The sequence below is a fragment of the Aotus nancymaae genome, unplaced genomic scaffold (genome assembly GCF_030222135.1).
Source record: "Aotus nancymaae isolate 86718 unplaced genomic scaffold, 86718_ANA_hifiasm-v0.15.2.pri h1tg000059l, whole genome shotgun sequence".
Classification (NCBI taxonomy): Eukaryota; Metazoa; Chordata; class Mammalia; order Primates; family Aotidae; genus Aotus; species Aotus nancymaae.
Window position 1 is genome coordinate 59,430,618 of NW_026988473.1, and position 23,381 is coordinate 59,453,998.

At 52.7% G+C, this 23,381-nt stretch overlaps 1 protein-coding gene across 3 annotated transcripts in view; it reads right to left on the bottom strand.

Annotated features, from left to right (window-relative positions):
• GDPD5 (glycerophosphodiester phosphodiesterase domain containing 5) overlaps positions 1 to 4,566 on the bottom strand; it is a 90,960-nt gene extending 86,394 nt beyond the window's left edge. For 2 of the 3 annotated variants that reach the window (XR_010338370.1, XM_012469648.2), the window contains exon 1: positions 3,821 to 3,969. The gene's annotated coding sequence lies outside the window, so the exon portion shown is untranslated. Of the gene's footprint in view, positions 1 to 3,820 lie in introns of all 3 variants that reach the window. The other variant, XM_012469649.3, reaches the window with a different exon arrangement.
• Positions 4,567 to 23,381: the final 18,815 nt, after the last annotated feature.

Genomic DNA, 23,381 nt, shown 5'->3' on the forward strand with positions numbered 1-23,381 from the left:
CTTCTAAGCACAGATTTACAATTCAAACAGATGCAGCTTGGCTCCCTGCTCCTCACCTCCAAGCTGTGTGACCTTGGGCAAGATCAGGTACCTCTCTGAGCCCCAGTTTCTAGGGGATAACAGTAGTTACCTCAGGGAGTTTGTGTGAACAAAAGTGTCTATAAAGCATTTAGCACATTGTCTGGCTCATAATAAGTACCCAGGAGTATCTGTTACTGTTGATATCATCACTGTAGTATTGTGTGGATACATTTTACAAACTGCAAAATGTTATGGATGGTAGGTATTATTTTTTACTGTTACTGTTGAACGTTAAAGATTCAGAGGGGGCATAGCCAGAGAGTTGGGTAATCCAGGAATGTTTCTGAGGGAATTTATGACCTGAGTCAGGTCTTGACAGGTGGGGAGGTGAGTGGAAAAGAGGCAGGGATGGCGGTTCTGATGGGAGGAACCACAAGCAAAGGGGCTACGATGGGGCCACATGTGGTGCGTTTACAAGACAGTGCAGAGCAATGAGCCAGAGGGCAGGGCAGAGGCTACGGTGGGCAAGGACCTGAACACGATAACTAGGGCCTGGTCTTCATCTTACAGGTGGTAAGGAGCCATAGAGGCTTCTAAATGGGGCTCCATTAAGCTTTGTGAAATGTGAGTTCCGTCCAACATTCAAGGCCCTCTCCCATCTGAGCTTTTACCCCTCACTAACTCCACCAAGCCAGCCTCCTCGCCCCAAGTTCTCCCTGCCTCTCGGCTTACCACACCATCCCACCTGCCCTGCCACTAGCCCACCCATGATTCACACTCACGATGAGGCACCCCCTTGTTGAGTGCCTATAGTGTCATGTGTTTCACACATGTGACCTCAAGATCATCCGTAACAGCCCTGATAAGTGGACATCACAACCCTCATTTCACAGAGGAGGAAATGGAGGCCTGATGGGGTCACGTGTCTTGCCCACGCTCTCACGGTGAGAAGGTGACAGAGCCAGGATTCATTCTTGGATGGATGTCAGGACCTCACCCTCCACTTAGAGCAAGTGGCCTCTAGCTCCTGCTCAGACAGCTACCTCCCTGACAAAGCCTTCCTGGTTACCCTAGTCGTCAAGAGCCTCCCCTCCACCCCTTTCCACCCTCTACCCCCCTTGCCCCCCCCCACCACCTCTCTGGAATCAGAGGCCCACTTGATCCTAGCTCAGCTAGTCTGGTTCCCCGTGTCACCTGTGGGACCATCTGGCCCCTAACAGGGGAGATAGGACATCATCAACACCAGCTCTCTCCTGTTGGGGGCCAGATGATACTTTCTCCCTGTCCTATCCTGCCTGCCCGCCATATCCAAGACTGCTAACAGCACTAGACAGGAGCCCCCACCTCCTCTGGTGGGGTTCAGAAGCTCACTGAGCACAGAGCTATTTCCCTAGTCTGCCCCCAGCTGAGGGGAGTAATAAATTATTCGCTGCACCTTGGTGCCTAGGGAGGTCAGACAATGGACTGGATGGAATGGACACCAGGTCCAGACACCACAGCCCTGCCAGCAGGAAGCCAAAGGAGGGGGTAAGAATCCTGAGCCCCATGCCAGTGTCCCCAAGCAGACTGATTCTAGAGGCTATGAGTCTAGGGGAGTGTGACCCACAACACAGCCTGAGCTAAGCAAATTTAGGTTTCTGAGCCTGCAACCGTATCCTGCGTTCTAATCTAAGACAAGTCTGAGAATTTCCCCAGACTTCCTGATCAAACTTCAAGCTTCCTTTTCTTCACAGGGATGGAAACGGATATTTAGCCAGGCACTGCATCTTTGTAGCTCATTTAGTCCTCACAACAACTTGCTAAAGGAGGTATTCTAATTTTATAGGCTCAGAGGGATGAAGTGATTTGCTCAGTGCCACTCAACTAGTGGGAGGTAGAGCAGACTCACGCCCACCTGGTCTGTCTGATTTACCACTGTCTGGGGCTCATCAGTTACTGTGGCTCAAGGCTACTGCTTTGCCCGTCTGGGTAACTTCCAGGGCACCTGGTATGCAGTTGGCACTCAAACAGTTCTGCAAGCAAACTCTAAGGCCCTGAGTAAGTGGTTTCACCTCTCTGAGCTTCAGTTTCTCACACAAGGCTGAGCCATTAATAACCAGCCCAATCTTGGCAAGTATAACATACCCCTTAGCACTTGACAGCCGGAGGCGATGGCCCCACTAACTGAGCAGGTAACACACAGCCTGCCATAACCCATTTTAAGATGGCGCTTAGAACCATGGATACATCAAGAGGTCACAAGCAACTCCACAACCCTCCTCTGCTCCACTCCAGGTTCCAGGCTCTCTCCACATTACGAAAGGAGCTCACAGGTGTGAAATTATTCCATCAAAGAGCTTTGTTTAGATATAGGGATTATTGTGAGGATTTGAATCCCTGGATGGAGGTAGGAGGTAGAGGGAATCCCAAGCCCCTCAGTCACCTTCTCTTTGGGTTCCCCCAACCCCTCCACCCCCAGGGATTGAGATTCCAGACTTCCACTGACCTCTTACCACCCTCCTCCACCTTCCAGGGTGGTTTCCCCTTGACTCCAGGGAGTTGGGCACATCAAGGGTTAACTAGTCCTAGCCAAGGCCACAGGGCCAGACCAAGGCCATATTCCCTCCCCCTCCCCACACAGAACAAGAGCCCACAGAGTCGATGCCAAGGGCTCTTTCACAACACCCCTCTCCCTACATGCCTCAGGGGCAGCAGAAGCATCCCCAGCCTGGGAATCAAGACACCTGGGACTGTGCCCCAGCCCTGGCAGCCCCCAGCCTTGGGACCTTGAGCAGGCCCCTCCCTTCCTGGGCAGAGGTATCCTGCCCTGGAGAGAATGAGGTTGGACCTTCCATTTGGGCCAAAGGCTATGGTGGGGCTGCAGGCATTCCTTGGGGCCCCAGCACCAACCACACTGAGTCTCACCACAGCCTCATACATGATGGCCCGGATCTCACATCAGGGACAGGGAAAGCCCCAGCCACCTATCCAGAAGATCTAACTAGGGAGGAGTGTGGATACCTTGAAGGATGCTCAGGAAGGTTTTCTCAAGTCTACTACTGGCTCAAGGACTTACTGGCTTTAGGACCAGACAATTGACACTCCCTTCAGGCGGGCCTCAGTGTCCCCATTAGTAATGTGAGGGAGATAAGCCAAGTGAGCCCCATCGCCAGCCACCCCAGAGGGGCCACATCTCCAACTCTGAGGGACCCTTACTTGGAGATCTCTGCAGTGAGTTCACCAACAAATAAGCACACCTCAGGACCTCAAGAGTGTCTTAGAGACCCTGGAGTCTTGACACACAAGGACCAGGAGCTGTTGCTCTCACATCCTGGGCACACAGGGAGGGAAGCTTTGGAACTGGGAAGCTTCCCACCTCTGCGCTCAACTCTGGGTCACCTTTCCTAGGGGGTGACAGGGCCAGGGAGCGGGAGGCGAGAAGTCACTTCCTCAGCCTTAGGATCAGCGCTCAGATGCTCTGCTTCTTCCCCCTCTATCCTCTCCCGCTTCCCTAGTCTCCTCCCCGCAGTGAAAAGAGGTCACTCAGCCCCGTTAAGCCTCAGTTTCCCCATCTGCAAGCGCCGATAACAATACACAACACCTATTACAGGAGTAGCAGTGAGCCTTAGGCGGGGCAGGTCGCCGACCCGCACACAATGGGCGCTCAATAAGTGCCCGTTTTCTCTTTCCTCTCCCCTTTCCGCGCCCCCTCCCAGCCAGTTCCAGCCTCTGCCTGTTCCCCCACGACAATCCCTCCGCTGCCCCCGTGCTGCCGCGATGGGGTCGGGGACAGCTCCTGTCCCGCATCCGGGGCTCTCACCTGCAGCCTTGGCTCTCGCGGGCCGCTGGGACAGAAGAGGTCCCCTGTGTTATCTTCGGGGCAGGCGCTGAGTCCCTCGCCTGAGGAGGGAGGAAGGGGGCAGCCTGGGCTCGCGGCACCAGCCCGGCGGTCCGGTCCGATTGTCCTGCCCGCCTAGGACCCCTCACGAAGCGCAAGACCCGGCCGGGGCTTCCCCGGCGCTCGCGCGGTTCCAAGTCCGAAGCACTCGGGCGGAGGCCACTGAAGGTTGGGGTCTCGTGGAGCCAGAGGCGGGGGGCGTCCGGGGTCCCGTGCACCGGAGTTGAGGGCCTGGGGCCACCCTGCGCTAGCCCCGGGGCGGGGGCTCCGACCCTCACTGACGGAAAAGAGCGGAGCGACCCTGCAACCACGGACCGCACCGCGGGGTTAGGAGCGTCCCGCCCCGGCGCAGCGGGTCAGGGCCGGGGCTCCGCGCGTCCTGGCCGCACACCCCGGACCGCGGGGCTGGGACGGGCAGGGCAGGGCAGGCGCCGGCGGGGAGGCGCGGCGGCCGGAGCCCCGCGGGGAAGTCTTTCCAGGTCCCGACTCTGCTCGCTCCGCAAAACGGGGCAGACCTCGGCGCGGCGGCCGACTCCCGAGCTCCCAGCCGCGGCTCCACTTCCTCCTCTTCCCCCGCTCGCTCCCCGCTCGCTCAGCAACGCGCCGCCGCCACCTCCGCTGTCAACCCCGCCGCCCACCCCCACCGGAGCCGCAGCCCGAGCGCAGCCGAAGCAGCGCCGCCCAGCGCCCGAGCGCCAGGCAGCGCGGCCCCGCCCAGAGAGGGTGGAGTCAGCAGAGACCCCGCCCCGGCCGGCTGCGGGCAGGGGCGGGGCGCACGCCGGCTCCCCTCCCCGGCCCCGCGCGTGGGGCCGCAGGAGCCAATCCGAGGGTGGGAGCGGAGCGGCGCCCTCTGAACGCAGACTCTACCTCGGAGAGGGCGGGGCGGACAATGGAGAGGTGCGGCTGCAGGAGGACAATGGAGGGGTTGGGGGTTCGGAACGGGCCCAGCCGGGGAGGGGTTGGCCTCGGGACCCGGATGGAGGGAGAGGTGCGAGAACTGACTAGTCTGGGACAGGAGCACCGGGACTGCTGTGCGGGAACTGCGGGGGTCATGGGAAAGGAGCACTGGGCGGGGTCGGAAAAGAAGCAGAGGCGAGGCAAGGTGGAGGCGAGGGGGGATACTCGGGGGCGCGGTCCCAGGGATGCTGCAGCGAGCCCACCGGGGTGGTGGGATGCCACCATCAACTTGCTCCTCCCGTTTCCAGTGCTCGGTGCTCAGAGGTGAGAGTTGGGCTGGGAAATGTTCATATTCCAGGAAGCGGTGAAAAATAAGTTTTTGGAAATAAGGAGTGAATTTGTCTTCCACAAATCTCCCTTCCCCGCACCCATCCCCGGGAGGAGCGTCGTGGTCAGTTTTAATAATACGAACTCAAGAGCAGAGTTTTGTGAGGACACACACTTCGAATCGTGATGCATCTGTGGCCTGCTCCCGCCCCTTCCCACCCTGCGCATTGGGTGCAGGAGCCGTCTTTATTTATTTATATTTATATTTTATTTTATTTTGAGACAGGGTCTCGCTCTGTGGCCCAGGCTGGAGTGCAGTGGCACGATCACAGCTCACTGCAGCCTCCAACTTCCAGGCTCAGGAGATGCTCTGGAGTAGCTGGGACTACAGGCGTGCACCACCACATTCGGCTAGTTTTTTTATTTTTTGTAGAGACAGGGTCTCACTATGTTGTTCAGGCTGGTCTCGATCTCCTGAGTTCCAAGATCCTCCTGCCTCGGTCTCTCAAAGTGTTGGGATTACAGGCGTGAGCCCTACGCTCGACCAAGGAACCATCTTCGGTGTGGCTGCACAGAACCGGGTGCAGAGAAGACATTGGAGGGAATTGAAGTATGAATGAAAGTTTAATGTGTGCCAGTGGGGTATGGGGTAATAGCCGTGTGAAAGCCACTAACTGGCCTGGGGAGCTAAAGAATGTTGGTGGCACAGTATAGCCTCTTTGTAAGCCTCACACCAACCTTATGTTGTGATAGGTGCCCCATTTCACAGAGGAGGACTCAGCACAGAGAGGCTAAGTGACATTCCTGAGACCGCACAGCTGGCACAGAGTTCTATCCACCCATCACTATCAAATTCCAGGGTAAAGCTGTGTGGCTTTAACAGGTTACACTCCCTCTGTGAGCCTCTGGTTCCTCATCTATAAAAGGAGAATAAAGGTGCTACCTGACAGGGAAACAGGTGAGGGACTGGGCCGGCAGCAGGCTTCAGAGGATGAAGCCTGGGCATTCCCTGCAAATGAAACAGCATCAGCCTATGGCCGAGAGACTGATTGGAAGAACAAAGAAGGTTTTAGCTGGAGGCTGAAGTTCAGGCTGTGGACTTGGGGGTGCCCTCTCTTCTTATAGATGGGGCATTTCATTTATTCAACAATTATTTACTTGACACCTACTCTGAGAATTATCACCACCTCCAAGAAGCCTTCCTAAACTCCCCCAGGCTGCTTGCCTTTGGTCTGAGCTCCTTCAACTTGAAGGTTCTGTAATGATTGATTTCCACGTCTGGTTTCCCTCCCACTCACCACCCAGCCTGGTACGTGGCCTGCGCTTGTGAGATCCCAGCACTGGGAGATGAATGAGGTTCTCAGAGAGTTCTCTGGTTGCCCCTGCTGTGAGAGCCTCCTCAGCTGGCTCAGATGAGCAGGATGTCAGAATGAAAAGGAGCTTTTCAGAACAGACCCCCCGCCATGGCCCCTGAGGCGCTGGGGTGTGTGGGGGGAGGCATGGCCAAGGTCATCAGAAGGTGACCAGCAAGCAGGTCTCAGACACCCACATTTGCCCTCTGGCCACTCTTCCAGAGGGGAGGGGGTCTTGTGAGCTGGGGAATCTGGCCTTTTGGTGGCTGAGGAGTTCCATGAAGCATGACGGAGGTGGTCATGGTGGCTGGTCTGGGAGGTGGTAGAGGGTGAGGCTGCTCTGAAACATTAGCCTTTTCTGCCTGATGCTCCACTGCTTCCAAGAACCTTCTACCTTCCTTACGTTCTTCTCACCAGAGGCAGCAGCTTCAGTTTCAGGCCCCAGGGCTGTTAAAACGCAGGTCCTCCCATTCTTATGGCAGATAGACATTCACTTTCCTGCCTCCATTTCTGTTAGTAATTTTGCAGGTTTTTTTCATTTCTTTTTCTTTCTTTTTTTTTTTTTTTTTTGCAGTTTTTCTTAAATAGGGCCACTGAATTGTATGAGATGCCACACCCCAGGATATCTACTTCCAACTAATCCTTCCACTGCGTCCATACATGCAGGCCCTGTGTGAGGCATTGGCAGGGATGCTCCTCCCTCCTGCAGCTCCCTGTCTGGTGGGGTGGTTGGGCTCCACCAAGCTCATCAAGCCCTCAAAATGCTTTGTGCTTTCCTACCTCTGTGCCTCCATCCCTGCCAGCCTGGAGTCCTTTCCCTGTCTCTCCTGCCTGCGTGTGTCCCGCCTGCCCAGTGGGGATCTTCTCCATCCTTCAAGGCCATTCTCACAAGCCGCTGCCTCTGAGAAGCCTGCCCACTTCTCCCAGTGGCAAGCATGGCCTCTTCCTTTGGGGCCTGTGGCACTGAAGGCCCTTGGTGCCTCCTAAGAACTCTGATGCCTTTGGATCTGGGCTGCTGTTGATGGATCAATTTTCCCACCAGATTATGAGCTTTTGGAGGGCAAGGGGTGGAGTCTGATTTCTCTCTGCCCCAGTCCCACATTCGCCAACCTTTCCTGAGCTGAACGAAGTCCTCTACCAGACATTGGGTATCCAGAGATGGGACAATCAGGTGAGAACCTGCCTGCGTCATCAAGGAGCCCCCCAGTCCCAGAGCTGTCTGCATGGAGGTGTGTACCAAGTGCTTTGTGAGCAGAGGAGGCTGTCTTATTCAGCTGGAGAAGGGCAAGCTGAGTCGAGGGCAGCTTCACAGGGAGGGTGACACTGGGATATCTAAGAAGCAGGACCTGTCAAGATAAGGAGGGAAGTGTCTTCTAGGCAGAGGGAGCATTGAGCACAAAGGCATGAAAGTGGGAATGGGCAGGTGGGGTGAGAAGTTAGGTGCATTTAGAACAGAAATGGCGGAGGGAGACGTGGGTTGCACAACAGAGCAGTTGGAGCACAGACTTTGGAGCTGCATGACCTGGGTTCAGTTCCTGACACTACCAAGTACTAGCTCTGCTGTCACTCAGTGCCTCAGTTTCCTTAGCTGTAGAGTGGGGATAATCCCAGTACTTACCGTGTAGGATATCTATAAGGATTAGGTGAGATAATTTTTGTAAGGCACCTAGGGTAGTGTTGATGACACACATGAGCCCCTGTGAATGTTAGGTAAATAAGGGAGAGCCAGAGAGGCCATGTTACGTGGGGTTTGTGTTTGGACTTTATCGGGAGGCCACTGGAACATTAGCAGGGAGGGAAGGTGAAGGGGAGTGGGAGGCTTGGCTTGGACCTAGCCTGTTCTACCCACTCCCGTGCATCCAGAGGGCATCCCCGGCCCCCCACCTCCCTGCCCCTCCTCCTCTCTGGCCTTTCACTGCCCTCAGTGGCCCTGTGACCTCAATTGATACATAACGGGGCTGTAGGAGCTGGGGGCCACACCCACCCCAGTACATCCGGGGGAAACTTTATGTTCCAATTTATTGCCAAAGGAGGTCAAGTAGGGGTTCCTGGGGATCTAGGACACCTGGGCAGGGTGAGCCTCTGAGCTGTCACCTGGCTTACGCAAGGTGGATCTGGTAAGAGTGTGTGTGTGGAGTGGGGAGTGGAGAGGGGCTGGAGGGCACTCACGTGGCCTGCAGAGCCAGTTGGATGTAGGGCACTGTGGGCTGTGACGCTGTGGGCTGGGGAGCCAGCTGCACTCCTGGCCCAGTCACCTTCCCTCTCTGTGCCTCAGCTTCCTGTGGGTAAAAGGGAGATGAAAATAGTAGCTCCTTCAGGCCAGTTAGCTCAGTTGGGAAAAAAAAGGAAAAGAAAATAGTGGCTCCTTCAAAGGTGGTAAGGATGAAAAGATCAAATGTCCACTCAGTGAGGCCTGAGGTACGTGGTGTCTATCTGGGAGACCAAAATCAATGCTGTAGTACCAAGGCCGAAAGGTCAAGAGAGCCCGTGGCTGGAGAGCGAGGTGGGGGACGTGTCACACAAGGTCGTAGTCATGAGCTGGCCTCTGTGCCAAGCGTGGAGGGGAGCTATGGGAGGGTTTCACAGGGACAGCAAGGTCACATGTGCTTCTCAGAGATCACTGAGGCAGGGAAACAGACCAGGGCCTGTTTTAAGAGTCAAGGTGACAAGGAGAGGTGCGAGTCTGAACCTGGGCCCCAGCTGTGGCCCAAGTGGGGTGGGTGACATCCAAGAACATTTACAGGGAAAGAGGCACGAGCTACTGATTTGTGTCATTGTAGGGCAAGAGTGAGCTAGAGGTGCCTGGGTGACTCTGGTGGTGCTGTTTCCTGGGGCGGGGAGCCTGGAGATGCAGGTATGGGGAAAGGTGATGATGTGGCTTGGGGACACAGTGAGTTTGAGGGACCATTGGGAGATACATGTGATATGATACACGTGGTAGAGCTCTGGGGGACAGGGCAGGGCTTGAGTCTGCCTCCTGCAGGTGGACAGCCTTTGGGAGGAGAGGGTGAGTAGCCCCTAGGAGGGAAGTGTGGCTCCCCACAATGAAAACCAACAGGGAGAGGGTGTGCATGGGGATGGAGCCTGAGGAAGACCCCTGTGAGGGGGAGAAGAGGGCAGTGGAGACCAGACACTGAGAGGAGAGAGCACAGGGAGAGGTTAGCCAGGGCCGGGAGGACCAGGACAGAGGTGTCCTCTGGGGTGCACCGTTGGGACTGTGGGTGACTTGGGAAGAGTAGTGGGGTAGGGTGGGAGGCAGGAACAGGGGCTCACTTGGTGACAAGGTGGATAGCCTCTTCCAGGGCATCTGACAGGGCAACATGGTTGGATGGCAGCTGGGAGCGAGGCAGAGTCAAAGGAGGGTTTTGGTTTTCGGTGTTGATTTTTGGAGGAGGCTTAAGTTAAAGCTCTGTGAATAAGGGAGGGGCTGGAGGCTGACCCGGGACTGAGAAGAGGCCGTACTTGGGGGTTGGAGGTAAAGACCAGTGGGGACAGGAGAGAAAGATCTGAATTGGCCCCTTCTCACTTAGTAGAGGGGGGCTTCGGGAAATGTCTGTGTCAAGTTAATAAAAAATGATATCATGGCCGGGCATGGTGGCTCCTACCTGTAATCCCAGTACTTTGGGAGGCCAAGGTGGATGGATCACTTGAGGTCAGCAGTTCGAGACCAGCCTGGCCAACATGGTGAAACCCCATCTCTACTAGAAATACAAAAATTAGCCATGTGTGGTGGTTTATGCCAGTAGTCCCAGTCACTCAGAGGCTGAGGCATGAGAATTGCTTGAACTCAGGAGGCAGAGGTTGCAGTGAGTCAAGATCATGCCACTGCACTGTAGCCAAAAAAAAAAAAAAAAAAAAGATACCTGACCCTGGGTCACTGCTCAGGCTCCAGTCTTGCAAGGCTGGGGAGCTTCACATTCTCTCACTCCAGATCCTGCAAGCTTCCTCTCCTGCCGGCTCTTGTCACCAGCCAGTGGGAATAACCGAGGTCACCATAATGGCATGCTGACCCTTCCCCAGAGCCTTTGGATGCTCACTAGAGCAGCTATCTGCTTTGTCCTGACCATTGTCAGTTGCTGGGGTCTGCTGCTCTCCACCCCCCACCATGAACTTGCCAGATTGATTTCTGTGTCCCAGCATAGGGTGTGGTCACACCCAGCAGCTGGCACTCAATATCTTTAACTGTAGAAATGCGGAGGGAATGCCTTCATTTGGCTGCCTCTGCTGCCCCCTGCTGTCTGATACTGGTTGGTGCAACACTAGAGGGCTGGTTCTGGAACTTGATGGTTTCAGGACCCCTTTTCCTGCCTAAAAATTATTGAGGACCTCAAAGAACATCTGTTTATATGTTTGTTTTATGTCTATTGGTATTTACACTAATATAAATTTAAGTTGATATGTTTTTAAAATATTCATATTATATAATTAAAATAATAAAGGTAGTAAAACATATTTTTAGGGAAAAAACCCTCTATTTTCCAAAATAAAAAATTAATGAGAAGAGTGGCATTATTTTATGTTTACAAATTTCTTTAGGATTTTAATAGAAGACAGAGGGATTTTCAAACGCTCTTCCGCCTTTAATCTGATGCGATATGTTGTTTTAAGTGAAGTTTATGAAGAAAATACGGGCTTACACAAATACATAGTTGGATAAGAGCTATGTTAACAGCCCTTTCAAATAATTGTAGCTATTCCTTTTTTTTTATTTTGTAGGGGCAAGATCTTGCTGTGTCACCCAGGCTGGAGTACAGTGGCACAATCATAGCTCACTGTAACCTCAAACTCTTGGGCTCAGGTGATCCTTTCACCTCAGCCTCCCAAGTAGCTGGAACTGCAGGTACTCACCACCACACTCAGCTAATTTTTCTTTTTTCTTTTTTTGGTGCAGATGGGGTCTCACTATGTTGCCCAGGCTGGTCTTTTCCTGGCCTCAAGCGATCCTCCTGCCTCGGCTTCCCTAAGTGCTGGGATTACAGGTGTAAGTTACTGAGCCTGGCTATTCTTTTTTAATACAAGACAAAACTTGACAAGTGCTGGTTTTTTGAAGGTTAGTTGTGATTAGAATCTGAAACTCTATCACTGAAATTTTTATGTTCAATTACATTAAAATACATTAGACTCTTCTGCATTTTGGATGTATCTTTTGCCCAAGCATGATGTTATAACTTAATGCACTGGACCTTTGGGAAAAAAAATGGTTCACGGAGTTATGCAGGTCTTCCAAATATTGACAAATATTAGTATACTATGTTTTAAAAATCACATTAGATAATATCAACACCGATCTCATCAGAGAAGTCTTTAAGTCTTTAACGAAGGGGTTTTATGTCCTTGAGCACAATGTTTATGGTAACAGAGCCTAGGTCACCCTGCACTGGAACATGAGGCATGGAGAGGCCTTCCTCTCAGAGGCCTCCCGCAGCCTTCTGCCGTTGGTTGTTCCTTGTTTATGTGTCACTCGTAACCAATTTATGTAGGCACTCTGTACGTCCTTTCTCCTTTGCTGCTTTTCCCAACATTAGGAAGCTGCCAAGGTCACCGTGGTGAACACAAAGTTTCTAAAACTCTGATTTTCACTTGAAAGCTTGGATTTCGTCATTAGCAATGACTACTGTCAGTTTGCCGTGAAAGACAGACTCATTTTATTCATTCTTGAGAAAATGTCTGCCAGAGACTCAAGTCTGCATAAGCATAATTTATTTGTCAGTATTTCTTTCAAGTCAAAATGGTGTTCCATGAGAAAAAGTGGCTAGTTAAGCTCATACTTCAAACAAGCACAACTGCCTTTCCTGAAGACAACCATCGTGCTGCGTCGGATGTGGGAGAAGTGCTCTGCACGCTTCCCAGAACAGTAAAAAGATGTATATTCAAGGGTCAATATATAGTGAATGGGATCGTTTTTATTGCTGCATCAATGACTTTCCTGGTTGATGTGGGAGTGTTTTCCTGCGAGGGCGTGGCAGTGAAAAATGCGATGGCTTCCTGTACATCACACTGGAGGCCGCTGCCTTGGCTTTTGCATCATCAGGGAAATGTCAACCCAGCGAAAAAGGCAAATGATGCCTTACTCATTATGAAGAGTTTTGACCTTGCAGATTTTCCCAGCAGGGACTGTACTTAGCATTCATTTTTTAATGTAACGTTCTCATACCAGAAGCAGGGCTTAGTCACCCTGGACACCATTTCTAACACAGTACCCCACCCGAGTGGCTCCAGCTGGTGGCTGGAGATAAAAGTTAGAAGCTTCTCTCCCACCCAGCAGGCTGGCTCCTGGCTTTCCCACTGCTTCCTTTAAACGGACCATTCAGACATGAGCTTGTAAACTGAAAGCGACCACCTCTCAGTCACAGTGTGGCCAACTGGAACTAGTGCCTGTTTGCTTTAAACCCACAATTAAAGCTCCCTGAGGGAAAGCTGGACACCCTCGACCTAGTATAGGCTGTGGCCCTTGGATCTCGTCCCTTTCTGCCTACACTCCCTGACGTGTGTGTGTGTGTGTGTGTGTGTGTGTATATGAGACAGAGAGAGACCAGAGTGTGTGCCCTCCAGGGTCTGTGAGTACTAGACTCTTACACTTTCACACTGGTTTTGTCCCCTGAAGGTGAGGCCACTGAAGGACCCGTGCAGGTGGGTCCCCTCCCTACTGGTGCTCTATTTTCTGGGCCTCTCCACTGCTGGGAACATTAGCTACCAGTTAAATTGATAGAGTTTCCTTCAAAACATAGCCCTGTGACACCCCCTCAGAACAGAAGGGCATCCTTATCTCCAGGAGCAGCAAGGCAGGGGGAAGGAAGAGGAGAGTTGAGAGAAGACACCTGCCCCTCCCATCACCTGCTTAGGAGGCACACATGGGCACTGTTCAGGGCCAGAAATGAGAAATACCCCAACCAGCCCGTACCATGGGGTGGTGGCAGTAACCCTGGCTTCCTAGAATAACTCAGTTCCAGGAACGTGTGCTGAGCACCCAGTCCATGGCAGACCCGAGACTGGCACTAGAGATGTGAAATGCAATCAGACCCTGCCCTCTGCCCTTGAGGACTGCTCAGTGTAGTGGGGGAGACAGGTACGCCACATCAGTAATAAAAACAGCCTCCTTTATTTGTGTTAACTTTACCAAAGGAAATTTCATAAATCCAAAATGCCATCTACTGCTTCCTCCCGGGGTCTCTTCTTCGCCCCAACACCCCCACCCCTAACACCAGGTTCTCTTCTGATTGTTTAGTCAGTTCTCTTTGGTTTGTGGCAGAAACCTGAGTTGAATGAGTTTCAGCATAAAGCAGAAGTGACTGCAAGGATATGAGAGAGTCTCCCAAGCTCCAAGGACAGGGATGAACAACCTTGAGATGAGAACAAAACAGGGCCATCAAACAGGACCAAGATGAATGTTACTATTTTTTGAGACAGAGTCTTGCTCTGTTGCCCAGGCTGGAGTGCAGTGGCATGATCTCAGCTTGCTGCAACCTCTGCCTCCTGGGTTCAAACGATTCTCCTGTCTCAGCTCCCGAGTAGTTGGGATTACAGGTACCAACCACCACGCCTGGCTAATTTTTGTATTTTTTAGTAGAGACGGGGTTTTGTCATGTTTGACAGGCTGGTCTTGAACTCTTGACCACAGGGAATCCCAAAGTGCTGGGATTATAGACATGAGCCACTGGGCCCAGCCAAGATCAATATTATTATGGCTCACCTACCCCAAGAGAAGCAGGTTTCCATCTGTGTCCTGGTTCCAAATTCCTGGGAAGAAGGTGGTCGGCCCAGGTTGGCTATGGTCCTCATCCCGCCTCACAGTGGCCAAGTAGGAAGGACGTATCTGTATCTGCAGACAGAGGGAGGGAGGGGCAGAGGCAGTCCGTGGGAGAGAGTGCTTTCAGACAGTCTACCCAGTGTCCTCGCTCTGATCTGTGCACACACATGCCTCTGTACAGTCATAATGAGGTTTATTTGTAATATTGCAGACTTTCCTTATTTTACTCAACATTATTGCATGTATATTTCCAAGCAATACACATTCACTCACTTGTGACTTTTAATGTGACCTTCTGTGATTATGTCCCCTACTTTGGTGTATAGGTCAGCTGCAATGATAATGCTATTAACAACTCAAAAATCTTGGTGGCTAATAAACAGTACATACATTTTTCCTGTCACAGGCCTGCAGGGGGGCTGGAGTGGTGGGGGAGGCGGGCGGGGGAGGCGGGCTGGAGTGGTGGGGGAGGCGGGCTGGAGTGGTGGGGGAGGCAGGCGGGAGTGGCAGGGGAGCTGCTTCTCTGGTTCAGGGCTGTCCCACGTGTGTCTCATTCTGGGATCAGTGTCTCCCCAGAGCATGTTTTTCTCATGGTGACGGCAAAAACTCAGGAACTGCAAACAGAAACTCACCACGCCTCTTACGGCCTGTGCTCAGCGCAGTTATACTATCTGTTTTTGCCCATGTTCCGTTGGCCAAAGCAAGCCACAAAACCAGTTCCAATCTCAGTAGGGCAAGGAAGTACACTCCCCCTCCCCCCATGGACCATGGCAGTGGTGGAAGGAAGAGCTGAGGAATAATATGGCCCACTACACTCGGTTATGTGGGAGGTCAAGGCCAGCAGATCACTTGAGGTCAGCAGTTTGAGACCAGTCTGGCCAACTTGGTGAAACCCTGTCTCTACTAAAAATACAAAAATTAGCTGGGCCTGGTGGCACATGCCTGTAATTCCAGCTACTCCACAGGCTGAGGTATGAGAACCAGGAAGCAGAGGTTGCAGTGAGCTGAGATTGCCCCACTGCACTGGATCCTGTGTGACGGAGTGAGACTCCTAAATAAATAAAGGTACTGGAGTGCCCAGGCCCCCAACTCCGGGGTTTCTATCTCCTGAACATCTAAACATTTTCCGTCCACTCCTTGACCCTGTGGCTCCCCTAATCACCTCCAAGGCCGGGGCCCATCACGTCAGCCTCCTCCATGCTCTCCCTGCCTCCTCTCTTGCCCTCTCCTGTTTACTTCCCACTATTGAATTCAGGTCCGAACACAGCGTTCCCTTGATTAAAACTCCTCAGTGGCGCCCCTCTCCCGGCTCTCAACAGCACACACTGGGCCCTCCACACCCGAGTCAACCTGGAAGACTCAGCTCCCGTGTCTCCTCCTCCGGGAAGCCTCCCTCTGACCATGAGGCGGGCCTGCCATCTGGGAAAGGAGAAAGGGAAGGAAGGATTAAGTAGAAAGAGCCTCAGACTGCACCGCAGCTCCACGAAAGTCTCAGCCAGCCCGGTCGGGAGGCCCAGAGCACAAATTGGCTGTTAGCGGTGGGGTGTGGTGGCTTACACCTGTAGTCCCAGCTACTCGGGAGGCTGAGGCAGGAGGATCGCTTGAGCCTGGGAGGCAGAGGTTGCAGGGAGCTGAGTGAGCTGAGACTGTGCCATTGTACTCCAGCCTGGGCAACAGAGTAGGACTCCGGCTCAAAAACAAACAAACAAAACCAGTTAGAGGAGACATTCGCTGGGCAGAAAAGTCCAGGCCTCCTTCTCCCACTGGGCTGAGTCACTGGCTAAGGCTGCCCAAGGAGAAAGTGGCCTTGTCAAGAACACGGCGGCAGGTCCCAGGGCGTTGCTGCCGGGGTCTGTTGCGAATGACACTCCTGCTCTACACTTTCTTACGGGAAGATCTGAGCGGCAGACCTCCATGGCTTGATGGATGTTCAAGTTGGAAGGAATTTAAGAGATGCTCTAGGCCAGCAACTGACAGTTTTTTTTTTTGAAATGGAGTCTCACTCTGTCACCAGGCTGGAGTACAGTGGCACCATCTCCAGTCACTGCCACCTCAGCCTCCTGGGTTCAAGCGATTCTCTTGCCTCAGCCTCCCAAGTAGCTGGGATTACAGGCATGCACCACCACACCAGCTAATTTTTGTATTTTTAGTAGAGATGGGATTTTATCATGTTAGCCAGGATGGTCTTGATCTCCTGACCTTGTGATCCGCCCACCTCAGCCTCCCAAAGTGCTGGGATTACAGGCATGAACCACCGTACCTGACCAAGTTGGCACATTTTACAGATGAGAAAACTGAGGCTGGCTAGAGGAAGCGACTTGCCCAAAGCCACCCAGCATGTAAACCAACGTGCAAACACAGGTTCTGACTCCCAAGTCTGCACCATTCTGAATCATTGCTAACTCAAAGTCACAGTGGGACTAGAGGCAGCGGCGGGAGAGTGGCAAGGCATGGCTTCGGGACACAGTGTCACTCCTCACGGAAGGCCTCCCTGGACCCCAAGCTCTTGTCTGGGCTCCCCGAGGCCTCTGTCCACTCATTTACTAGTTAGTTCTGTGAATGTCAGCTGGTGTGTCTGCTCCCACGCAGCCACGTCCTCAGCACCCAGCATGGAGCCCGGAACACAGTGCTATCTGCAAAGGTCATTGTGACCTCCCGTTTCTGTCCCGGAGGGCTGGACCGCTCCCTCTCTGGGCAGCTCAGTCCTCCAGGACAGAAGAGCAGTTGGTTTCCCTATTCAGTGCTTCTTTCCTTCCTTCCGTCTTATTTTTGTTTTGTTTCGTTTTTGTTTGTGTTGTTGTTTGGTTTTTTGTTCTGTTTTTTGAGACAGAGTCTCGCTCTGTCGCCAGGCTGGAGTGCAGTGGCGCAATCTCGGCTCACTGCAACCTCTGCCGCCCAGGTTCAAGTAATTCTCTTCCCTCAGCCTCCCGAGTAGCTGGGACTACAGGCACGTGCCACCACACCCGGCTAATTTTTTCCATTTTTAGTGGAGACGGGGTTTCACTGTGTTAGCCAGGATGGTCTTGATCTCCTGACCTTGTGATCTGCCTGCCTCGGCCTCCCAAATTGCTGGGATTAGAGGCGTGAGCCAGCGAGCCAGGCCCTGTCTTCCTTCTTTAAATAAATGTATACTAAATGATTACTTTGTATAGTGCTGGGGACACAGTGGTGAAAATTTTTGCCTTCATGAAATTTACTTTCTAGTAGAGGGAGGCAGATGATAAGCAAAACAAATACAAGGCACAGCGTGTTAGATTAGATAATACAGGCCATGGGCAAAAGAAAGAGCCTCATAGACAGAGGAGACCAGGAGGCGTCAGTGAGGGCACTTGCCATTTAAATAGAGGAGTCAGGGAAGTGTCCGTTGAGTACAAACCTGAAGGAGACAACAGGAGGACAATGTGGCTGGAACGAAGGGAGTGACTGGTGGGGCTGGGAGAGGTAAAAATGAGTCTACCAGGTCACAGAGATTAAACTACAGGGGGCCTGGAGTCTGCCGTAGGAATTCGACTTTTACTCAGTTGAAACGGGAAGTGACTGTAGAGTTCTAAGTAAGGGGCTGTCATTGTTTGACTTGGAAGTTAGACCCAGGGGATGTGGTAAAGGACGGGGAAGAATGCCGCAATCCAAGAAGAGGGGATGGTGGCTCAAATCACAGTGGCAGCAGGAGCCATGTCACAGGTAGTCACGGGTGTCTTTTGGAGGTAGAGCCACTGGATTTTCTGATGAACTAAATGTCGGTTGTGAGAGAAAGAGAGGAGTCAAGGATGACCCCCAGGTTTCGGCTCGATCACCTAGAAGGGTGGCGTCGCCCTTGGCTGACGTGAGGAAGAAGACGAGAGCAATAGGTTTTGGGGAGCAGATCAGAATTCAGGATTGGACACGTTCATTTTCAGACGTCTTAGGCATCCAAGTGAAGATGTCAGGCACACGACTGGACATACAAGTCTAGAGTCTGGGAGAGGTCCGGGAATGTGGGCGTTACAGGCACAGAGAAGGTATCCAATGCCTTGAGGTTGGATGAGATTGTCAAGGAAATGGTGGTTTCGGTAGAAGAAAGAGGACCAAGGACTGAGCTCTGGGGCTCCCACATCAGGGCAGGAGGATCCTCCAGGGTGGTGGGAGGAAGAGCACAGTTGTGCAGTGTCCTGGAAGGCAGGTGACGACGGTAAAACCAAGGAGGGGCCATTGGCAGGTCCCCTGCTGCTGCTGCTGGTGAGGGAGAGCAGGATTGAGGATTGGTCCCTGGATTTAGCAATGTGGAGGTCTTGGTGACCTTGAAGAGTTTCAGTGGAGTGATAAAGGTAGGATGCTCGTTCAAGTGGGCTTGAGAAAGAACACGAGGAAGGAATTGGAGACAGAGATATGGATCACTTTTTTTTTTCTTGAGACAGGGTCTTGCTGTCACCCAGGCTAAAGTGCAGTGGCACAATCACAGCTCACTGCAGCCTCAACCTCCTGGGCTCAGGTGATTCCCTCACCTCAGGCCTCCAGGTACTTGGGATCACAGGCACATGCCACCACACCCAGCTAAACTTTTTTAAAATTATGTTTAGAGATGAGGGGGGTCTCCCTATGTTGCCAGGCTGGTCTCGAACTCCTGGGCTCAAGTGATCCTCCCACCTCGGCCTCCCAAACTGCTGGGATTACAAGCTTGAGCCACCATGCTTGGCCTAGACCATTTTTTTGAGGAGTTTTGACAGAAAGGGAAGGAAGGAAAGGGGATGAAGAGAACAACAGAGACGGCTTTTATGAGATAGAATGTGTGTGTGCTGACGGGAGAGGTCTAGGTGAGAGAACCGTGGAGGATGCAGGGGAGATGGAGGGATGCCGCAGCCAGGGCCTCGACTAGGTGAGGGGGTGGAATCCAGCCACACGAGCAGGGGCCGACCTTCAGAGGAGTGTATGATTTTCTCCTTAGAGAGAAGGCAGATGCAGGGAGGTTGGTCCAGGTGTTGGTGGAGGCTCTGGAGTTCATTGCCGATCGCTTCCACTCTCTCAGTGAATCAGGAAGCAAGGCCATCAGCCGCCGTGAGAGTGGGGAAGAGGTCTGGAAGATTGGAGGGCAGGAGGCAGGAGGAGAGCGATGCTGAGGGGTGTCTGGGATAACTACATTGAAATGTGCAGGCACCTGGGGTCAGCGGATGTGATTAAGCATCAGGCCGCCTGGAGAGCCGCCTCCCCAGGCCCTTTCACAGACTGTTCTTCCTTCTCGGCTAGCAGTGGGCTGGGCAATCCGGTGTGGATCTGCAGCTGTGGGGTTTATTCCCTGCTGCTGCCTAGGGGCTCAGGGGAAGGCGCGTGCCTAGGAAGTTTCAGATTTCCAGGACTGTTTACATATTTAAGCAAAGCACCACCTCCCTGTTCCATAGTGGAGCAAAGTGTGTGTGTGGATTGTAGCATTTAACAGGACCTCTTCAGAGCGATCTTACAATGCCCCCATGTCAAGGCCTGTAGTATGCCCATAGGGGCAGGTCCTGTCACCATCCAGCGTTAGAGAACAGGAACCCGTCTCTGTGACATGAGCGGGGTGGGGCTGCCCTGTCTGCTTTTCATTGTCCTCATGCTTTGATTTCTGCTTTTTGGCAGAGGCTGCTTTTCCTAGATTACTTTCAACATCTGTTCACTCGCTTCTAGAATAAAACAGGGTAAGTTTGATTCTCATATTTTCTTTTTCTCCGAGGCGGTCTTCAGTGAAGGCCTGGACTCTCTCCAGGTGACCCGCCCTGGTGCTCCCCCCACTCTGAAGCCCACTGCCCGTGGGTGGGCTTTGGGCCTTGCCTGATGCCAGCCAAACCTCCTCCCCTCCCTGGGCCCTCTCCTGCCTCCAGCTCCTGGCTCCTAAAGACTCCTTGTACCCCAGAGCCTCCTTTGCTGAGCTGCCTGGGCTGAAGGCCCAGAACTACCGGCCTTCAGATTTGGGGTGGCACATGGTAAGCTCTGGGGCATTGTGATGGGCTGGCCAGGCCCATCCAGGGACATCCCTGCCTCTTACCTCCCAGTCAGTCCCAGCTCCATTCTCCCCTCCCTACACTCCACCAAGATACACTGGCTGCCCTGTGCTAGCTTCAGAGCTAGACCCTTGCCTTTCTCAGGCTGCGGAAAGGTCAGCACATGTGAAAGGGAGAAGGAATCACATTTTCTTTCTTATTTTTCTTTTCTTTCCTTTCCTTTTCTTTTTTTTTAAGACAGTCTCACTCTGTTGCCCAGGCTGGAGTACAGTGGCACTATCTCCGCTCACTACAACCTCTCCCCACTGGGTTCAGGCAATTCTCCTGCCTCAGCCTCCCAAATAGCTGGGACCAGAGGCGCACACCACCATGCCCAGCTAATTTTTGTATTTTTAGTAGCGATGGAGTTTCACCATGTTGGCCAGGCTGGTCTCGAACTCCTGACCTCAGGTGATCCACCTGCCTTGACCTCCCAAAGTGCTTTCTTTTTTTTTTGAGATGGAGTCTCAAACTGTCACCCAGGCAGTGCAGTGGTGCAATCTCAGCTCACTGCAGCATCCGCCTCCTAGGGTTCAAGCAATTGATTCTCCTGCCTCAGCCTCCTGAGTAGCTGAGATTACAGGTGCCCACCACTATGCCCAACTAATTTTTTGCATTTTTAGTAGAGATGGGGTTTCACCATGATGGTCAGGCTGCTTGAACTCCTGACTTCGTGATCCGCCTGCCTCGGCCTCTCAAAGTGCTGGGATTACAGGCGTGAGCCACCATGTGTGAACCTCTTCTGTTTTTTTGTTTTTTGGTTTTTTTTTTGAGACAGAGTCTCACTCTGTTGCCCAGGTTGGAGTGCACTGGCATGATCTCAGCTCACTGCAACCTCCAACTCCTGGGTTCAAGCAATTCTTGTGCCTCAGCTGGGATAACAGGCATGTGCCACTGTGCCTGGCTAATTTTTGTATTTTTAATAGAGATGGGTTTCGCCATGTTGCCCAGGCTGGTCTCGAACTCCTGGCATCAAGTGATCTGCTCACCTCAGCCTCCCAAAGTGCTAGAATTACAGGCATGAGCCACCATGTCTGGCCACGTTTTCTGAACTCTTCTGATGTATGTCAGCCACCATGCTAGGCCCGTGCGGCTGACACTTGTGCTAGTTCCCCAGTATCCATGTCCTCCTTCTTTAGTAACAGCACTCCTGGTTTTTAACCTGGGTTTATGGTCTCTGGGAATAAAGAACACGTTTCACAGTTTTCTGTGGTCCCAGGGGTAAATGGAATGTAAGCAGCATTGTTGTGTATGTCTTCTGGGAAATGCCCTTAGACAGACAGACATGCACTTTTTTGATTCTTCCATCTGCTGCCTGGAACATGGATGTGATGGCTGGGGCTCCAGCTGCCATCTTGGTCACTGGAGGCAACAGCCACACCCTTGGCAGAGAGGAGCCATGAATTGACAGGAGCCTAAAATGCCAGAGGATTTAGCAAACCAGGGTCCGCACACCACCCCTAGATCACCTATTACCAGACCTTTACCTGAGTGAGAAACAAACCCTCTTGTTCAAACCACTGTTATTGTAGGGTTACGTTACACACAGCTGATCCTAATCCTAGGGTGACACCTCATTTTTCATGAGTTATGTCATTTTTGTCCTCACAACAGTCCTGCCAAGTGGATATTACCTCGTTTTTAGAGAGCAAAAAGGAGGCTCAATGATTTTATTTTCTATTTCAATAAAAATTGGTTTTCTTTAGTCTGTATTCTGCTGAAGGCTCAGTGATTTTAGGTAAGTGGTCCAAGGCCGCCCAGCCACTATGAGGCTGAAGCCCTGGTTGTTCTGCTTCCTGGGCCCTGCTCTGTGAGCCCTTGGGGTCACACCCAGGCCGACCTCCCTATGTGTACAGGCCCAGGTTGACGAACACCTTCTGGTCTTCCCAGCTTTCAGCTGGGTCCAGAAGCATCTAATGAGCAGGCGGCACTGTTGCAGGGTCAGAGCTGTTGCAGAGTGGCCCCAGACTGTCCCTGTTCTAGGAATGAAAGCCTCACATCCCTCATTCCTGGGCAAATCCAGACGGTCACCCTACAGCTGTGGTCCAGCCAGGCCCTGTCACTGCCCCATTGGGCACCAGACCTTCAGCCCTCACAACCTGCTGGTTTCCAGGCATTTGTGCCCTACGATCCTCCAGGCTGTGGTTGGAGGCTGGGGCAAGGGTTATACCTTATGCAACTGAGGCTCAGGCGGGGCGCAGTGAGTCACTCCCATAATCCCAGCAACTTGGGAAGCCAAAGCAGGAGGATGGCTTAAGGCCAGAAGTTTGGGGCCAGCCTGAGCAACATAACAAGACCTTGTCTCTACAAAAAATTTAAAAAAAACTACCCAGGCATGGTGGCAGGCACCAGTAGTCCCGGCTACTCAGGAGGCTGAGGCAGGAAGATAGGAAGATTGCTTGAGCCAGGTAGTTTGAGGCTGCAGTGAGCTACGACCATGTCACTCACTTGGCAGCAGAGACCCCATCTCTTAAAAAAATCAGGCTCATCAATGCCAGCAAGAAGTAACACCCCAAATCAAGTAACACCTTGATTTGACTTTACAATGGCCTCAGAAGACAGCAGCCCCCACATTTATTTTGATTCTCCTTTGTCCCCTGACTCTCTGTATATCCTGTGACCCCACAATCACAGAGTCCCTACCTGCCGGTGAAATGGGAAAGGTTCTCTTGTCTACCTCGCAGGGTTTGCAATGGGGTGTGACTCGCTTCTTCAGTGCTCCGCTGCTCAAACCTCTAGGAGAGGTCCGGGCTCACAGCAGCGTGTAGGGGTGGATGATGACAGCTCCTGAAGCCCCAGTGGGTGTGTGCTACCGTGTGCTTTGCCGTCTAGAGGCGGCTTGTGTGAACCAGCTCAATTAGACCCTCCTCCTTGTCACAAGGACAGAGGGCTTTCTGTATCCCAGGTTCTTGCTTTGGTGTACCGGCAGAATCGGATCACACCTGGGCTCGGAGAATGAGTGCAACGTTTCATTGAGTGGAGTAGCTCTCAGCAGTTGGGGAAGCCAGAAGGGGATGGAGTGGGAAGGTTTTCCCTGGAGTCGGCCGCTCAGTGGCCTGGGCTCTTCTTCTTCAACTGCCCTGGCCAAACTGCGCCTGGTTCCGCTGGTGGATGGCCTGCCGGCTCTGCCAGTGTGCTCCATCTGCCAGCGCGCTCCTTCCCACGCCTTC